This window comes from Gekko japonicus, unplaced genomic scaffold, assembly GCF_001447785.1.
Source record: "Gekko japonicus isolate JY-2015 unplaced genomic scaffold, Gekko_japonicus_V1.1 scaffold1666, whole genome shotgun sequence".
NCBI classification, from domain to species: domain Eukaryota; kingdom Metazoa; phylum Chordata; class Lepidosauria; order Squamata; family Gekkonidae; genus Gekko; species Gekko japonicus.
In genome coordinates, this window is record NW_015170331.1 from 187,839 (window position 1) to 195,062 (window position 7,224).

At 48.8% G+C, this 7,224-nt stretch overlaps 1 protein-coding gene across 1 annotated transcript in view; it reads left to right on the plus strand.

Moving 5' to 3' along the window:
• DNAJC7 (DnaJ heat shock protein family (Hsp40) member C7) overlaps nucleotides 1–7,224 on the plus strand; it is a 52,679-nt gene that overhangs the window by 32,866 nt on the left and 12,589 nt on the right. The window lies entirely within an intron of this gene.

Below are 7,224 nucleotides of genomic sequence, written 5' to 3' on the forward strand. Positions count from 1 at the left end.
CAGATTAAGAAAATGAGGTTGGGGAGGGGCTGACCAGTGAGGCCCTGGAGACGCTCCTCTACATTGTGAACCCCCCCACCCCCACCCCCAGTCAAAGCTTTTAGCAGGAGTGCATCTAAAAGGACCGTTAGGAGTCTGAGCAGATATTCCTCCTCCTCCCGAACCCATGAATTAAGGCAGGGGTGTCGAACTCATTTGTTAGGAGGGCTGGATGTGACATAAACGAGACCTTGCTGGGCCGGGCCACGTGTGTCATGCCAGGTAGTGGAAACATAAACTTTATAAAGGACACAAACACAAAGATACATATTTTTTTTTACTTAAAATAAAAACATGCTTAAACAATTAGCTTAAAAAATTAGCTCTGTAAGCAGCAAACCTACTTTTGATTTATTGACATTCACCACAGAAATGTCATGCTCAGAGTTCTGAGTCTAGGACCCAGGTGAAAACATGAAATGGCTGAGCGATGAAGAGAATTTGGTGAAGTAAGTTATGATGCAGCAGCAGCAGCAACAGAACTGGAAGGAGGAGAGGGCCGCATGTTTGACACCCCCGAATTAAGGTGTTCCTAATTTCTGTACAACAAAGACTGTTACCAGCTGAACATCAAGAAGACAAAAGTAATAACTACTGGGGAAGTGCACAACTTAAAGGTTGACAATGAAGAAATTGCCGTCATGAAGGGTTTTCTATTTCTTGGATCATCAAGCAAAAGGGGGATGGCAACCAAGAAATCAGAAGAGGATTGAGACTGGGAAGGGCAGCCACGAAGGGGCTAGAAAAGGTCCTGAAATGTAACTGCTGGTGATCGAGATAGTTCGTACCACAGTATTCCCCCATTGCTATCTATGGATATGAAAGCTTGACAATGAAGAAAGCTGACAGGAAGTTGATTCCTTTGAAATGTGTTGGAGGAGAGTTTTACGGATACCCTGGACTGCCAGAAAGACAAATAAGCAGGGTCTAGAACAAATCAAGGGCTGCAGTGATTCAGAGGTTAAGTTGCTGAGCTGCAGACCGGAAGGTCGGTAGCTCGGCAGTTCGAGATCCGAGTGCCGCATGACGGAGTGAGCTCCCGTCCCTGGTCCCAGCTCCTGCCAACCTAGCTGTTCGAAAGCAAGAAATTGCAAGTAGATGAATAGGTACCGCTTCGGTGGGAAGGTAACAGCGTTCCGTGCGCCTCGGCGTTTAGTCATGCCGGCCACATGACCATGGAAACTTCTTCGGACAGCGCTGGCTTGTTTGCCTGGAAATGGAGGTGAGCACCATCCCTTATAGTCAGATACAACTGGCTTTCGAACAAGGGAAACCTTTACTTTTGCCTTTAGATCAAATCAAGCCCTAGAAGCTAGAATGACTAAACGGAGGCTATCGTACTTTGGTCACATTATGAGAAGGCAAAGAGTCAATGGAAAGGACAGTAACGCTAGGATGTCAAAAGTGACTCGGCAGCATCACACACACACACACACACACACAATTTTCATAGCAAGCAAGGGAGAAACTCTCCACCCTTCCCCAAATATAAATTGGGTGCATTCATCTGATGAAGATTCTTCAGCTGGGGGACAGGTGTCCATCTAGAGGGAGAGAGGCCTAATATGTAAACCCTCACCACACTCAGCCATCGGTACAAGGCTCGAAGGCCCAGGCAAGGCTGTTCTCCCCGTCCCGGGTCTGCGCACCCCATAGCTGTAAAGTTTTTGAGCCACAGCTGTGGTTTTTGTCTGGATACAGAATGTCAGTTTCGTAGGACGTGGCCTTGTAGCTGAATAATCATTTTCCAATGTTAACTCAGGAAATCCCTTCCATATTGTTCTTTGCTGAAGAAGAAAAAAAGAAGAGATTGGATTTATACCCCGCCCTTCACTACCCAAGGGAGTCTCAGAGCAGCTTACAAACTCCTTCCCCTCCCCACAGCAGACACCCTGTGAGGTGGGTGGGGCCGAGAGAGTTCTGACAGAAACTGCTCTTTTTCAAGGACAGCTCTTGTGAGTGTGCTGGATGAGTCCTCTCTGGCATGATCTCAGTTGGGCACCAGCCGCTTGAGTCTTGCTGTACCCAGCATGAAGAACTGAGAAGGGAGGCCAGAACACACCCAGCCCCCCCTCCCCCAGGACTGCATCTTGTCGGAGGGATGTCACTCCACTTGCGAGGAAACTGCCTGCCGGCGGAAGCTTCCCTTGGCTGATGTTCTCATGCAGGACATCAGGATAGGCTACTGAGAAACTTCCCTTCGCAAATTGCTGAGCTTTTCGTGCATAGCAGAGGTGCTGTCATTGGCATCCTGAGAAAAGTCCAGTTTTTCCTGCTGTGAACTAGGTCATTTTGTCCTTATTTACACCTCAAAACCAATTAGTAAATAGAAAGTAGTCATGCAGGAGCAAATGTGGTGGGGGAACCCTGTTCTTGTGCATGCACACTTTTTCAAGTACATTGAAGAGAAGAAGAAGAAGAGATTGGATTTATACCCCACCCTTCACTACCCAAAGGTGTCTCAGAGCGGCTTACAAACTCCTTTCCCTCCCCCTCCCCCTCCCCACAACAGACACCCTGTGAGGTGGGCGGGGCTGAGGGAGCTCTGACAGAAACTGCTTTTTTTCAAGGACAGCTCTTGTCAGAACTACGGCTTGCCCAAGGTCATCCAGCAGCTGCAAGTGGAGGAGTGGGGAATCAAACCCGTTTCTCCCAGATTGGAGTCCGCACACTTAACCACTACACCAAACTTGGCATGTAACACGATGAAGATGTTTTAAGATATGCAAGACAAAACTAAATAGCAAGCTAAGGTTGTAGTGGGGAAACCGTTGCTTATGAAGGGAGGGAGACTTCTCCAGTGTACCTGCGGCCAAGCAGGGATTCAAACCCACGACTCCCAGGTTTAGAGTCCAGTCCCCTATCCACAGGACCACAGAGTTGTTGTCGTTTTCACGAGTGAGTTTCTAAACAAAGCGGGTTCCTTCCCGGGACGGAACGTTCTGGGTCTCCCCCTGGCTCGTTGGCTCCCTCGGGTAATGGCGAAGTCTGCCCTGGTGGCTCCTTTTTGTCCCCAGACGCCCTCCCGGGCCCAGCCAGGGCACCTTCAACTCCACAGCCTCTGGCAAATTCCTGCAAAGAGCAGCTGGCTGGCCAGGCACAATCTGAAGTTTGTCTTAAGGAAGAACCCTGCCTTGTCTGAGGCGCGAGCCTGCTCTCCCCAGCCTTCTCCGTCCCTCAGAGAAGGGGGGGGCGTCAAAGGTGCCCTTTGTTTCCACAGAGGCACCTCCTTTCCCAGGGCCCTCCATCATCTGGAGTGTCTCAGCGCTTCCCGCCGTGCCCCATGGTGATGTCACCTGCGGGAAAGTGGGGGGGCCCACAGGGGAGAGTCGACGACCCAGCTGGGCCTGGAGCCACACAATAGCCCCCTTCTTGTGCAGCTGCCGCTGGCCTGGAGCAGCACCCTCGGTTGTGAAGCCACTCATTGAAGGTCGACATTTGTCATCTCTGCTTCATGCCCTCTCCCCCATAACAGGCACACACACACACACACACACACACACACACTTGCTCCGACACAATTAGCCTGCTGGGTTTTTTTTGCTCCCCCCCCCACATTGATCAGAGTGGGGGGACGCTTGGGGGGCAGGGTGTTTCCAGCCGTGGCAGAGATGCCCCTTCCTGTAACCTCAAAGCACACCGGAGCACAGGGCGCCACCAGAGAAGCAGATCTGTGTGATCAAACCCGCATCGGCTCAGGTTGTGTGGAATGCGGGGGGAGAAGGAGTCAGAGGCCGGTTTTGTAGGGGAAAGCTCACTGGTGACCAGTGTTCCCTCTAAGCTGAGTTAGTGCGAGCTAGCTCACAGTTTTTTAGCCTCTGGCTCACACATTTTTGCCTTGGCTCAGGAAGGATGGCTCCAGAGCAAACCAATTTATGCAGTAGCCAAATCGCTAGCTCACACCTTTAATGCCAGCAGCTCACGAAGTAGAATTTTTGCTCACAAGACTCCACAGCTTGGAGGGAACATTGCTGGTGACGGGTGCGGAACCTTCCCCCTGCCCTTTTCCTTCCTCCTAGAAGGAGGAGAGGAGGAGATTGGATTTATACACCACCCTTCACTCGGAGTCTTAGAGCGGCTTACAAACTCCTTTCCCTTCCCCTCCCCACAACAGACACCCTGTGAGGTAGGCGGGGCCGAGAGAGCTCTTTCCAGGACTGCCCTTGAGAGAACAGCTCAGACAGAACTATGGCTTGCCCAAGGTCATCCAGGAGCTGCAAGTGGAGGAGTCGGGAATCAAACCCAGTTTTCCCAGATTGGAGTCCGTGCACTTAACCACTACACCAAACCACTACTATCCCCGTAACCTTCCCCCCCTTCCCCCCACCACCTACCTTTCCCTTAATGTGTTTTTTTCACCCCATCTTTAATGCTGGGAGAGAATCACATGGGACAGGGAGAGGGATGAGACCGCAGAGCAGGCACAATTAACAGGCCCCTTTTGCTCTTAACTTGACACCCACCCACCCACATGATTAGGGCAAGTATGATGCTGCCATGTCCCGTTTGATGCACATGGCCCCATCCGTCAGAATTGGACCTGGTTTACACATGTCGGAGAATGAGATGGTGGGATGAAGAAGAAGAGATTAGATTTATACCCCGCCCTTCACTACCTGAAGGAGTCTCAGAGCGGCTTACATTCTCCTTTCCTTTCCCCTCCCCGCAACAGACACACCTTAACAGTATAGGAACCTTAACCATCCTCCACCTGCAGGTCTGAAGTGGCACAGTCCTTTCATGGCATAGTCCTGACTAGAGATGTAAAATTTCTGGAAATTTTGAAGCTCGGAAAAAAACCCAGTTTTTTCCCGGGGGAAAACGGAAATTTTCAGAAAAATTGAAAAAAATGCTACATTAGCACTTTTTTTTTCTTTTCCAGATTGAAAGTCATTCTGTTACTTTAGGAACATAAAATATGACTATGGACATTTTAACTTGGCATGAAATTATCACAACTAGCCTATTAAAAATATAGTGTATCCAAACAATTATTACAAACAGAATTTACTTTTTAAATATTTATTTGTAATTGTAACAAATGGAGCAACTATCTCCTGAACTGTTTCCTAGTTTATGTGGAACAGACAAAAAAACCCTCCACAAAACAATTTTTAAAAACCCAGAAGTAACAGTTATTCATATTTCCTCTTCACAGTATTAAATAATAAAAAACCATTCTCATAAAAAGAACTGAAGAGGGGGGGAAGTGTATAGAAGGGAGTGTGGGACTAAATTTCAATGAATGGGCATTAAATTTAATCAGAATCATTTTCTGTAATTATCAGCATCAGTTTCAGTTCAGTTTGTAACCTAGGACTTGCTTGTCCTCAGTGCACAGAAATTAGATCAATCTGATATCATACATATTTTTTAGAAATTATTTGGAAAATATTTGAACACCTTGTCTTAAAATATTTTATTCATCATGTTAAAATAAAACGTTCCATAATCAATTTTTTTTCCTTTTCTTTTTTTAATTTTTCCAATTTTTCGGGAAAAACCCCCAAAGGCTTCAGGAAAAAAACGGGGGAAAACTGTTTCCCCCCCCCTCCTGAATTTTCCCGCTTTTTTCCCGGGCCTTTGCATCTCTAGTCCTGCCAACCCTCTCCCCATCTCTGTATGAATCAGGCTCCTTTAGCTCCGGGGCTTGTCCTCTCTGGCGTGGGCTGCGTGGACAGTGGGCCTCGCCTCTGAAGGCTGGCTCCCGCACCTCCTCGACCAGTGAACATCTCTGCAAGGGGAAAGAGCAAGGTGCCCCAGTCTGTCCGTCAGTGCACCTGGCACGACACGAGGCTCAGTTTCCGCCAGCATTCCTTGGGTGAATTGGGCATGGCGGTCCTGTGTGTGGATAGGCCTCTGCGTGAAGCTGCCTTGCGTGTTGCTGCAGGGGCGCGGGGGTGAAGCACCTCTCCTCTTCCTCCTCCCTCGTGATGAGAGCTGTCAGCCGAGTGTTTGCGCAGACTGGCCCCAACACGAAGAGATTCAGTCGGCTTGAATGAGAATCCACCCAGGAGAGAGTGCGAGTGATGTGAGACACCGTCTCCTGGCTTGGGGGTGGGGGGTAATCTTGATGAACAGGGCTGTTGCGTTCTTTCAGGTTTGAGGATACAACTGTCGAATAACATTTGCTGTACTGCTATTTCAAAGTTAATTTCTTCACTGATAAATGGGTCCTATAGGTTCCTGCCAACCTAGCAGTTCGAAAGCAAGAAATTGCAAGTAGATTGTTTGTCTTAAAAGTGCCACGGGACTCCATTTTCTCTCTTTCTCTGGCTCTTTCCCTCCCTCCACCTCCCCAAAGGGAGAGGAGCCCTCAGCTAATCGAGGGAAGGGAGGTTTGGCTTTTTCTCACTCTCTGCGAAGCAGGAAATAGGAGAGACTGGGCAAAAGGAGCTGCAATGCAGGGAACAGGAAGCAGCAGAGAGCCAGTTGCTTATGGATGGGATAGGAGCCCTGCAGGAGCCGGATCTGGCCTGTGGACCATATGTTTGACACCCCTGCCCTAGTGCTCGGCAATATGGAAAACTGGGCTTCACAGCTGCTTGTCAGTTTCAAAAAAAAAAGTCTTGTCAGTTTCAACATAGGTTTCCCCCCTTTCCCTGCCTTCCTTTCAGTTCCCTTTAATTCCGCGAACTGATTCTAAAATGCATGCACAAAACCTGAACCACCAGGATTTAAATGGAAGGCGCTTGCTGAAGATGCTACTGCACAGCTGCAATAGAGCAATTGTGTAATTTTTTTTTTAAAAAAAACAACCTTTGGATGCCACTCCCACATGACACAAGTGATGTTCCCACCTCAATTTAGAACGGTGAGTTTTTAAAATTGTAGCTGCAGAATAAATACACCATAGGAAAAAGAACGGTGTGTAAGGCAGGCACAGAATCAGAAGTCAAGCTTAAAGACCTGCTGCTTGGAAAATCTGCAGTAAGATGTGCGTGTGTAATGGGCCACAGGTTCATGGAGCATAAGTCTATCAGTGGCTACTAGCCGTGGTGACTCAGGGGAACCTCCACATTCAGAGGCACTAAGTCTCTGAATCCCAGAGCCAGGAGGCAACATCAGGGGAATGCCTCGGCCTCTATTCCCTGTTGCTGGCCCTCCAGAGGAACTGGTTGGCCACTGTGTGAGACAGGAGGCTGGACTAGATGGACCCCTGGTCTGATCCAGCAGGGCTCTTCT